Source organism: Schistocerca piceifrons, chromosome 3 (assembly GCF_021461385.2).
Source record: "Schistocerca piceifrons isolate TAMUIC-IGC-003096 chromosome 3, iqSchPice1.1, whole genome shotgun sequence".
In the NCBI taxonomy this organism is placed as follows: Eukaryota; Metazoa; Arthropoda; class Insecta; order Orthoptera; family Acrididae; genus Schistocerca; species Schistocerca piceifrons.
In genome coordinates, this window is record NC_060140.1 from 555,614,277 (window position 1) to 555,624,596 (window position 10,320).

Below are 10,320 nucleotides of genomic sequence, written 5' to 3' on the forward strand. Positions count from 1 at the left end.
CAATATCTGCGTTGCTCTCTTGTGGCAATACGTTAAGAGACGTATTTTCACTTCCGTTAACGAAAATTCTGCACATAATTGTGACCAAATATTTTGGGATTCTGGTTTCCACAATTTTCTCTAAACTTCTGTGCTATATTGTAAGAACTCCAGGTTTACACTATGAGAACTACAATGGCCTTTGTTCTAACGCGAAATCATACAGTGTAACATAAATTTGAACTTACTACCTGATTAGCGATGAAGTGTATCATATCATTTAGTTAAAGAAACAAAACTTGTGAAAAACAGGAAAGCTAAAATGATTTCGTCGCGAAAATTGCACTATTTTCGGAAGTGAAGTGGTTCAAAAATGGTTCAAATGGCTCTGAGCACTATGGGACTTAACATCTATGGTCATCAGTCCCCTAGAACTTAGAACTACTTAAACCTATCTAACCTAAGGACAGCACACAACACCCAGTCATCACGAGGCAGAGAAAAGGAAATGAAGTGGCAAGGGCGTTGTGTAACCTATACCCATAGGAGAGGAAACGTTAATTTTGACAGAAGAGAGAAGTGGCTAAAATAATTCACTAGAGATACACTTGATATAAAAGACGAAACGCATGTGGAAATTAACTGTTACATTCCAGCAAAAAAGGATGTTCGAATTTATAAAACGAGTATTTAGATGCCTGGTGCAACACGGCGGCGGCGCAGTTCCGTTCGTCCATTACCTGCGCCTTCCTGTGAACTCGTTGCAGCAGATCGCCGTTAGGAAAGCCGAGCACAGACCTGCCGTACTGCAACTCGCACCAGGCTGTATACAACGTAACTATTCTAAGATTCGGGAAAAGTCTTAATTTTGAATGAAAGGTGGAAATACTGGCAAAACTTCGGTACGTTCTGAACCTTGAGATGTACTGGTTCACGGCCAAGCCCATGCTAATCTTAACAGTCATGCACAAACCCTTTCATTCAGGCTAGCAAGTTCATGGTAACTTATTTCCCGAAGTCTGGGCAGCTACTAAGCACGGGTTGTTCTTAAATGAAAATGCTCGAAATGCTGTTAAGATTATCGGTGTCTAACGCACTCAAGTTTTTAGTCATCGTAGTCATCGATCTGCTCAACATGCCACGCGGAATTACAGTCTTTTCTCATACACAAAATTACTTAAAAATCAGTACTTTCTAAAAAATACACCTGAATAAGTATGCCTTCACTTTAAAACACTTTTGAAACATGTATCACAACTGAAACTGGCAAATTATACCTTACTACACACAACCGTACTATTGAGAGGCTAGGCTCCGACTACTTTAGACTGCTGTAAGCATTCTACTCGTATATCTCCAAGAGAAAAGACGCGCGAAGAATACTCCGTTCTGATTGGTCAGTTTTCTTTACGACCAATAAAAAAACATTAGTCTCCTGCGTTAGTCCGCGCTTTTAATGGCTAACCAATCAACAAATAACGCACTTTCGGACTGTACATTTTCCCGAAATAAATATTTAACATTCTGATATTTTGTTTATACTTAACTGTTGTCATTTGCACTCGTATTAGCTTTTCTTTTACCATAAACTTGATTAACATATTGTGATACAAAATTCCCTAAATCCTTGCAAGTGCATTCATCTCTGCATAAGTACTGCAACACATGCCCAGTTGTACTTGCTTATTGTATTAAAGCCTTGGACTCTACATTTTTTGCCCTCAAAGCTTTTCTCCATTACTCTACTTTTTTCCTTAGGATGCGATATATCAACCGATCCCTTTTTTTAGTCACGTTTTGCCACAAATTTCTTCTCCCCATTTCAATTCAGTATCTCCTCATTAGTTATTTGGTCTACCTGCTCAGTTTTGTACCGTTCTCCTATAACACTGCATCTAAAAATATACCATTCTGTTCTTATATGAACCGCCTGTTGTCCACGTTGCACCTTCAGGAAAGCTTTATTATTATATCACTTAAATTTACATTCAATGTTTTCTGCCCTAGGGCAGGTCTTCACATGTAGCTCTCCAAGCAGTCCTGTCGTTCTTTTTCTCATAATTGTTTTCCATCCTTAAACAATCTGCCATCTGGTATTTTCCGCGTTCTCTTCTTCTTCCATTCATCGTTCCATCACTAGCATTCGTCAGTAAACAAGCTCTTCTCATCCAATGTCCAGGCCAACTGTGTTTCCTCTGCTTGATTACTTTCAATATTTCTCTTTTTCCCCCCACTCTTCTCAACACCTCCTCTTTTCTCACTTTGCCTACCCACGTTGTCCGCTCCATCCTCCTCGGAAACCAAATCTCAAAAGCTTCTATTCTTCTTTCTTCCTCTTTCCTCAGTGTTCATGATTCAGCAACGTAGAATGCTATGCGCCATGTAAGGAACTTCGTCAGTCTCTTCCTCAGGTCACTGTCCATGCACCTACAAAGAATCTTCCTCTTCTTATTAAACGCCTCCTTGGAAATTGCTGTAGGCGATTTCACCTCCTTATGGCATGTCATGTCTTCTGTAGTTATGCTTCCCAGATATTTGAAAGTAATAACTTGTTCTATATCTTAGTTTCCTAACTTTATAGGTGTTCTTACTTTCCTTGCACTTGTCGTTATACATTTTGTGTTATTAATTCTCATTCCGAATTCCTCACAGGTCTTATTTAATTCTTTTAACATACCAGTCGTAGTTCTTTCGCTCTCTGCCAATAACGACATATCATCCGCAAATCGAATACATTCTATCTTTCTACCACCAACCCACGTTCCTCTGTTTTCTTACAAACATTTCTGAATAACACTAATGGGGAGAGACAGCAGCCTTGCCTCACTCCCCTTCCAATTGTCCTTTCCTCTGTCATCTCATTCCCAATCTGCAATCGTGTTTTCTGCTGTAGGTACAGATTCTTAAACAGCCTTCTATACCCCGACACTATTCTTCCTTAGAATGTCCATTCATTTATTCCACTGTACTCTGTCAAAGGCATCTCCAAGTCAATGAAAACAGTACCAACTTCTCTCCCTTTTTCTCTGTATCTCTCAATTATAATTCTCAGCAGTCCAACTGCATCTCTTGTACCTTTCAATCTTCTAAATCCATAGTCTTCCTCTGCAATACTTTCTTCCAGTCTTTCGTGATTTCTATATGTCACCCTTAGTAGAACTTTTGCTTACGGTTCTAAAATGCAGGTACGTAATGAATGTCGGATCTGAAAGCATGCATTATATTTTGTAATTACATTTAAAAACGCCTCTATTCATTACATTCGTGTAGAAATAGAGTTTTTAGGGTTTCTCTGGCTCAAGTGGTACTGGATGTGAAATTTTTTCGCCAGAGCACCACATATCAACTGTTTCTCCCTTCCATTTCTGATGTCTACCTGTTTGATTTCTCTCCCTATGATGACAAATTTGTGATTAACATAGTCAGTTAACAGTTCATAATCAAATGCAGCCTGAACAAAAGCTCCCACGTTCCACGAGTAAAGCTATGTCCCTCTATTTGTCGTACAACCGTTAAATGACGCAATCGTGAGTCTTCAAGCGTCTTGGAAACTGTAAGAGACACGTGACGCTCAGCGTCTAAAATGCGACGCGCTTGTGACTGTTCTAATATCTCAACACTTAAAGGACGCCTGAGGTTCTGCGTCCAAGTTCCAGCGGACATGGGATTGCTCTGAGGTTTGTTGGATTCGAGTAACTTTTGTAGCTTGAGCTCTCTGAAGCTTACACTTAACACTTGCAAGACCGCCTCCTTAGCCGGATGGTAACGCGCTTGCCTCCACTTGCAAGGCTTGTCGTAAAAGTTTTAAATACGGTTCTCGGGATTATTGTCCGATTTTATTGTTGTATCTCCACCAAAACTCGCCAACTATGCTCGTTAATATAGGAACTCAACATCATGATCTACGCGCACAATAATATTGGATATGCATTATCACGAATTAACCCACACACACTAGGAGTCAGCGACCGTCGCACCATCGTCGTCTACATGCCACCCTCTTATACCATATTAAAAAGTATTAGTATTGCTCAAAAAGATACAGCTTTCTAAAGTAGCTTAAGGCCTTTCTCAGGGTTTAAGCGAAATGACGCAGTGGGTAGCGCACTGGACTCGTGTTAGGGAGGACGACGCTTCAAACCTGCGTCCGCCCTCCTCATTTAGGCTTTCCGTAATTTCCCTAAATCGTTTTAGGCAAATTCCGGAATCGTCCCTTTGAAAGGGCACGGCCGAATTCCTTTCTCCAACCTTCCCTAATTCGATAGGACCGATGACCTACCTGTCTGCTCCACTCCCCGGATTCAACCAACCAAGCACTGCGAGGAATCGCGCTGCGAGGCCCGAATGCTCGAATTTTTCTTCACCCCTGTATATGAATCATCTCTCACATTACCCAACACCATCTTCTGAAAATCTACTGTGCGAACAAATTTTTTCTTTCGCCAGCTGTCAGTAGCTTCAAAAACCCAATTTCTTTTAAGTTTCTACCCACAGAAAAGTTTTTTTCCCACTAGGATGACGCCAATTGTGAAACTGTTCTCTGAACATTTGTTTGCCTTTCGTACACACCATTATAATGCATGCATCTTGACACCTAGCCATGATCTACAAACAACTGGCTGGTCCACTAGAGCACTGCACTGGCTTGGCGAAGCCGCGTGAGCTGCACTCGTTTCCCATCGCTCGATTGTCAAGCAGTCCGGGTTCACTCGGTCGGCATCTCCCTGACACGGCTGAGGACGCGCCGACAGCAACCGAGGCGCACACGGCCGCATTGTGGTTCAGAAATCACCGCAGATCGCTACGTCACAACGCAGCGCGGCGTGTGCTTGTCAGTTAAGGAAGCGCCTCACTGCGGCCTACTCGGAGATTCGCAGCCTATGTGCAAGCGGACACAGCTGCGTGACCACCACGTTCTCGGTTGCTTGTTTTAGTCTTGGCTTCGGCGGGGCTGTGGTGAATGGAACAATTGAGTTTGGGGTGTCACCATCTCACTCACCATCAGATTAGAAAGATCTCGTCTGTTGATCTGCTGCTCTCCGGACCGTGATGGCGTCGGACTGTTCTTCCCATACTGCAGGGATTTCGACTGATGGTTGAACTTAATTCGTTAATGAAGAGAACAGGGGAAGAGTACAGACTAGAAAGAGACAGCTAAAAGAAAGCAGATATTCCCGTAAACATACTGAAATCAGATGGAGTCTCGATGCAAGTAGATGGTAACCAGCGGGTTACACATGCGATCCGTACGGTTGGTGTAGGCCAAGATACAAGTGGAAGTAAAGACATAAAATACGAACATATGTAATGATAACTATTCCACTCTTTAGAGAGATCTTTGAGGCAGTTACACAAAGACGAACTCTACAATTCGAATCGCAAATTAAGGTCAAGAGCCACGACTAGAAACATTTAGCGAGCAGCACGACGCAGATCACGGATTTAGAATTGATAAAAACACGATGCTGATGTGTGAGTGAAATCTTATGGGACTTAACTGCTAAGGTCATCAGTCCCTAAGCTGACACACTACTTAACCTAAATTATCCTAAGGACAAACACACACACCCATGCCCGAGGGAGGACTCGAACCTCCGCCGGGATCAGCCGCACAGTCCATGACTGCAGCGCCTCAGACCGCTCGGCTAACGAGGCTGATCGCTCTCGGTGGAAACCGAAAATTTGCATCTTCAACAAGGTAGGCTTTGCTTTAACTGTTCTATAGCGGATGTCTTCATAAAAGCTGAACATCACTGTGCTTGGTTACTTTTAAGGCAGTGTAAAATTATGTGACACTTTATATGTAAGGATGTAGAACATGTCATAAAATAAGAATAAATTTATACCAATAATAAAACTGTAAAATCGTAGTGCCTGTTTGTTTGAACACGCTATACACGAAATGTTCCAGACGAATTTTCATGGGGTTTTCAGAAATAAACTGAGCATACCTGGGGTGAAGTATAGGCTTTAACTCGCCAAAATCGGATAACACGAAAAAAATATGTCGTTATGTCAAGTTTTATGTAAAACTGTCGTGTCTGTCAGTTTGTTTGTTTGAATACGGTAATGTCCAAAACTACTAGACAAATTTGGACAGAGTTATCACAGATAAAATGGGAGCAGCTTGGGGCAACGTACAGGCTTTATTTCATTCAAATAGAATCACGAAAAAATCGTAATTTAAAGTGTTATCTGTGTCTGTCATTTTGTCTCTTTGAACGTGCTATTCGTAAGGTAGTAGGGCGATTGACAGAACCCTTTGAGGTATTGGACAAAATCAGCAACGCATGAGTGGTGTTACTATCCTTTCTGGCGGCGATTTTAGGCAGTCATTACTAGTCGTACTACGGGGAACAAGGGAGAATGAGGTAACAGCGAGCTTGAAGAGCTTACGTCTGTGGCGACACATCACGCGGATGCACTAAATAATGAGCTTGCGGCTGCGAATAGGAGGCAACACAAATTCACAGGAGTTTTTTATTCATTTTTAAGAATTAGCGAGGGCAGGTATCCGGAAGAAGATGGTGACATCTTTTTGCGTGGTAATTTTTGTCGTATAATGCTTTCACTTCAAGACCTCAGTTCTTGCATTTACTGTGATGCAACGCAAACAGCTCAGAAAAATTCTTATCTATGTGAAAGAGCTACATCAATATCTCGGGACGATTAAGCTGCAAGAATTGACTTTCCCTTCGTTCTGTTGCTCAAACAATTTCATATGAAGTTAGATTAGCTCTGATTTTGTTGTCTTTAATTATTCTAATTGGCAGTTTTAATATGTTTGTTTTTATAAACTATCAACTTATTCAGGGAGAAAAAAATGTAACTCTGTTAACAGAATTATGGAGAAAAATAATTCTACCAATTATCGAGTAGAAAATTTAAACTCTCTAGCGCACCTGGCCTTCCACCAAACAAAATTAATTTGAAAAACGGCGTCCCTATTATTTTGTTGAGAAATTTAAGCCCACCGAAACTGTGTAACGCAACGAGGCTTAAATTAATTTCTCTCCAGTGAAATATCATAGAGGCGGACATTTTAACGGGGAGTGGTGCAGACGAGCGAGTTTTTATACCACGAATTCCGCTAATTCCTAACAGTTCACCATTCCACTTTAAGCGTATACAATTCCCGGTAAGCTTATATTATGTCATGACCACAAAGAAAGCACAAGGCCAGACGCTGCGTGATTCGGGCCTCAATTTTAGGTTCAGTTGCTCCTGACACGGATAGCTCAGCGTGGCTCTCTCGCGTGTTAGTGAAACAAGCAAGCTCTTTTTTCAAGTCCCCTATCATACTACTTCAACACTGTATACAAAAAATTCTCATAATAAGTCAGAAATAAGTTCCACACTTACCTATCTCGGAAGCAGCTATAAATAAACACACGGGAAACGTCGTGTTTTTCAACTAGTAATAAGCATCTGCAAAAATACCTGAATAATTGACAATTTTTTACCAAAGTCAGTGAATTTAAATCTTTATATATGTATTATTATTATTTCTAATACCGAATCCATAAACCGAGATTCTAGTTTTACAAAAGATGCAGGGTATTACTCAGGAGAAACTTCAGTAAGGTAGAACTGTTCTGTAAAGTAGTAGTTAATACTCCGGTTTCTAACAATACCACCACTTGCAAAGTAGGTTAGAAATCAGATTAATAATGTTGCTCACGCAGCATATGTTCGCTTTATCGGGCAACAACAAAGTTATTGACTGTGTATGGTATCGTCAGAATGGAAATAATGAAGTCACTGTATAAAAGTCATTAATTTTGGCACTTATCTTGAATGGATTCCCATGTAGATTTCGTCGAAGTTTTTATGGCTCATCATGTTGATTCTAGGGTGATTCCACTTTTACTGCTAGAAGGTCCAGATCTGTATTTTATCAATATTTGAAGACCTAACAAATGCGTTTTTCAGGAAATTCTTAATGATCAGAACAATGGTATGGCAGAAATAATTTTTGACTTGGTGTTCACGATCCACATTTTTATTAAACGTCTTGTAAATTCATATATACTTCTTCTTAATTGTCACATCATTAAGAGAACAGTTTTGTACCAACCTTCATATATTTAATTTCCATTTTAACCAAACACAAGACTTGACTGTTCTTTTACAAAGCGAAATAACAACTTAACTTCTGCAAAGTGAAACAAAGACTGCCCTGTGCGCATTCGCGTCAAAACGGTTACAAGTAAGTCAAAGATTATGACAGTCTCACAGAAATGAATACACACAAGAATCATATCACTGTGATATATCGATACATCGGAGTACCTATACATTAATAAAACCAAATGTGAATATTGTCACAAAAATATGCCTGTTACTTCGCAGAAAAGTAGTACGATATTACTGGTATCGAGAACTGGGGTTGGAGTGCCGTAATGGTCACGTAAATAGAGAACCATTACAAGTTCCATAAGCAGGTTTCTTCCTAATCTTATTAAATTCAGATCACGAATAAGCTGGACTACACATTTTTGGTCTTGGAAAGCTGTAGCTTGGTTTGCTGACTTATCGCAAAAAAAGATCCCTTAACTGTAGAATGAAAGAAAGCAAAGAATGCTAACGTTTTTCTTTTATTTTTTTTATTTTTTGCATTACCTATGTCTCACAACATCATCATTGGAGTTATACTGATTTAACGTATCCGGACAACCTATGTAACTCTGGAGTGCCACTAGATTTCACTCGAGACGGGCCAGCCAGTATAAAGGTATTGTGTGGTCGTAGAGAAGGAGTAACAATGGAATGGCTCGGTCAGAAGAGCTTAGCGACTTCTATCGTGGACTAACCACTGGATGTCATCCGAGTAACAAATCCATCAGGGACATTGCACCCCATGTAAAGCCGCCCACCTCGGTCACTGGTGCTGAGATGTGTAAACGGGAAGGAAGAACCACTGGTAAACCAAGATCAGACAAACCTAGTTTACAGACAGATCGAGACCGGCGAGCGTTGCGGAGAGTGGTTCTACACAATCGCATGAAATCGGCAGAAAGAATCACTCGTGAGTTCCAAAGTGCCATCGGCAATCCAGCTAGCGTAATGACTATGTGCCTGGGAATAAAAAGAATGGGGTTCAATGGTCGAGCAGTTCCTCGTTAGCCACCGCAACCACATTTTGTAGTCGGTGCTAAGCGACGCTTGATGCACGATGGATGGCTGGAAGCAACTGATTTGGAGTGATCAATCGCGCTATACCCTGGGGCAATCTGATGAAAGGGTTTGGGCTTTATCAATGCCTGGAGAACGCTAGCTGCCATCACGTGTAGCGCCAACAGTGAACGACGGAAGAGATGGTGTTATGTATGGGGGCGTTTTTCGTGGTTAGGTTGTGGTCCCCCTACTCCGCTTAAGAAAGTGCTAAATGCGGAAGTATATGAACATTTTATAGCACTGTGTACTGTGTACAGTAGGAACAGAGAAAAGAAAGTCGTTGTATCAGCATGACAATGCACCCTGTCATGAAGTGGCATCCGTGAGGCGATGGTTAGTGGACAATAACATTTCTGACGTGGACTGATGTGCCCAGAGTCCTGACCTCAACCCAAGGGAATACCTTTGGGATGAGCTAGAAAGTCGACTTCTCTCCAGACTCCAGCGTCCAACGTCTCTGTCTTCTCTGATTTTGGTCTGGAGAAAGAACGAGCTGCCATTCGTCCACAGTCATTGGTTGGTTGGATGATTAAAGGGACCAGCTAGTATGGCAACAGACCCTTTTTCCTGAAACAGCTGGGTCTATAAGACTGTAGATCAGAGATAAACCACCGCGCAAAACCCGGGGAAAGAAAACCCCAAGATTTACCATAGGTCACCGAAGCTGAGCTAAGGGACAAAAAGAAGAAATGGAGACAGAGAAAGAAACGCAGACAATGCGCCCCATCTAGGGGGCAGCTGGAAGCCTCTGAAAGCAGAGTTCAATGAGGGGACACATATCCCCCGGCTCCCGCCATTTACCAGAGGTACTCCACTCACATACTGCCTTCGAAAGAGTAGCAACATTGACAGGGCAAGAGAAACTCAAAGAGACAAAAGATGAACAAGTTTAACAGAGCACAGGAGTGGGGAGGTTGTGGGGGAGGAAGAAGAGTAAAAGAGCAGGTAGGGTGAGGACCAGGGTGGACCACCAAGCTCAGACTGTCGCAGCCCAGTCTGGGCAGAGGAAGAAACGGACCTGTCAGTGGGCCGATAAGGTTAAGAGCCCTCCCTTAAAGAGAGTGGTAAAAGCCAGCTTCACGAATAAAGCGTAAAACTAAGTCAACCACTGAGACATCGTCTCCCAACGCCAGCGATAGCAAGTCAGGGCGGCTATGCTGGGAC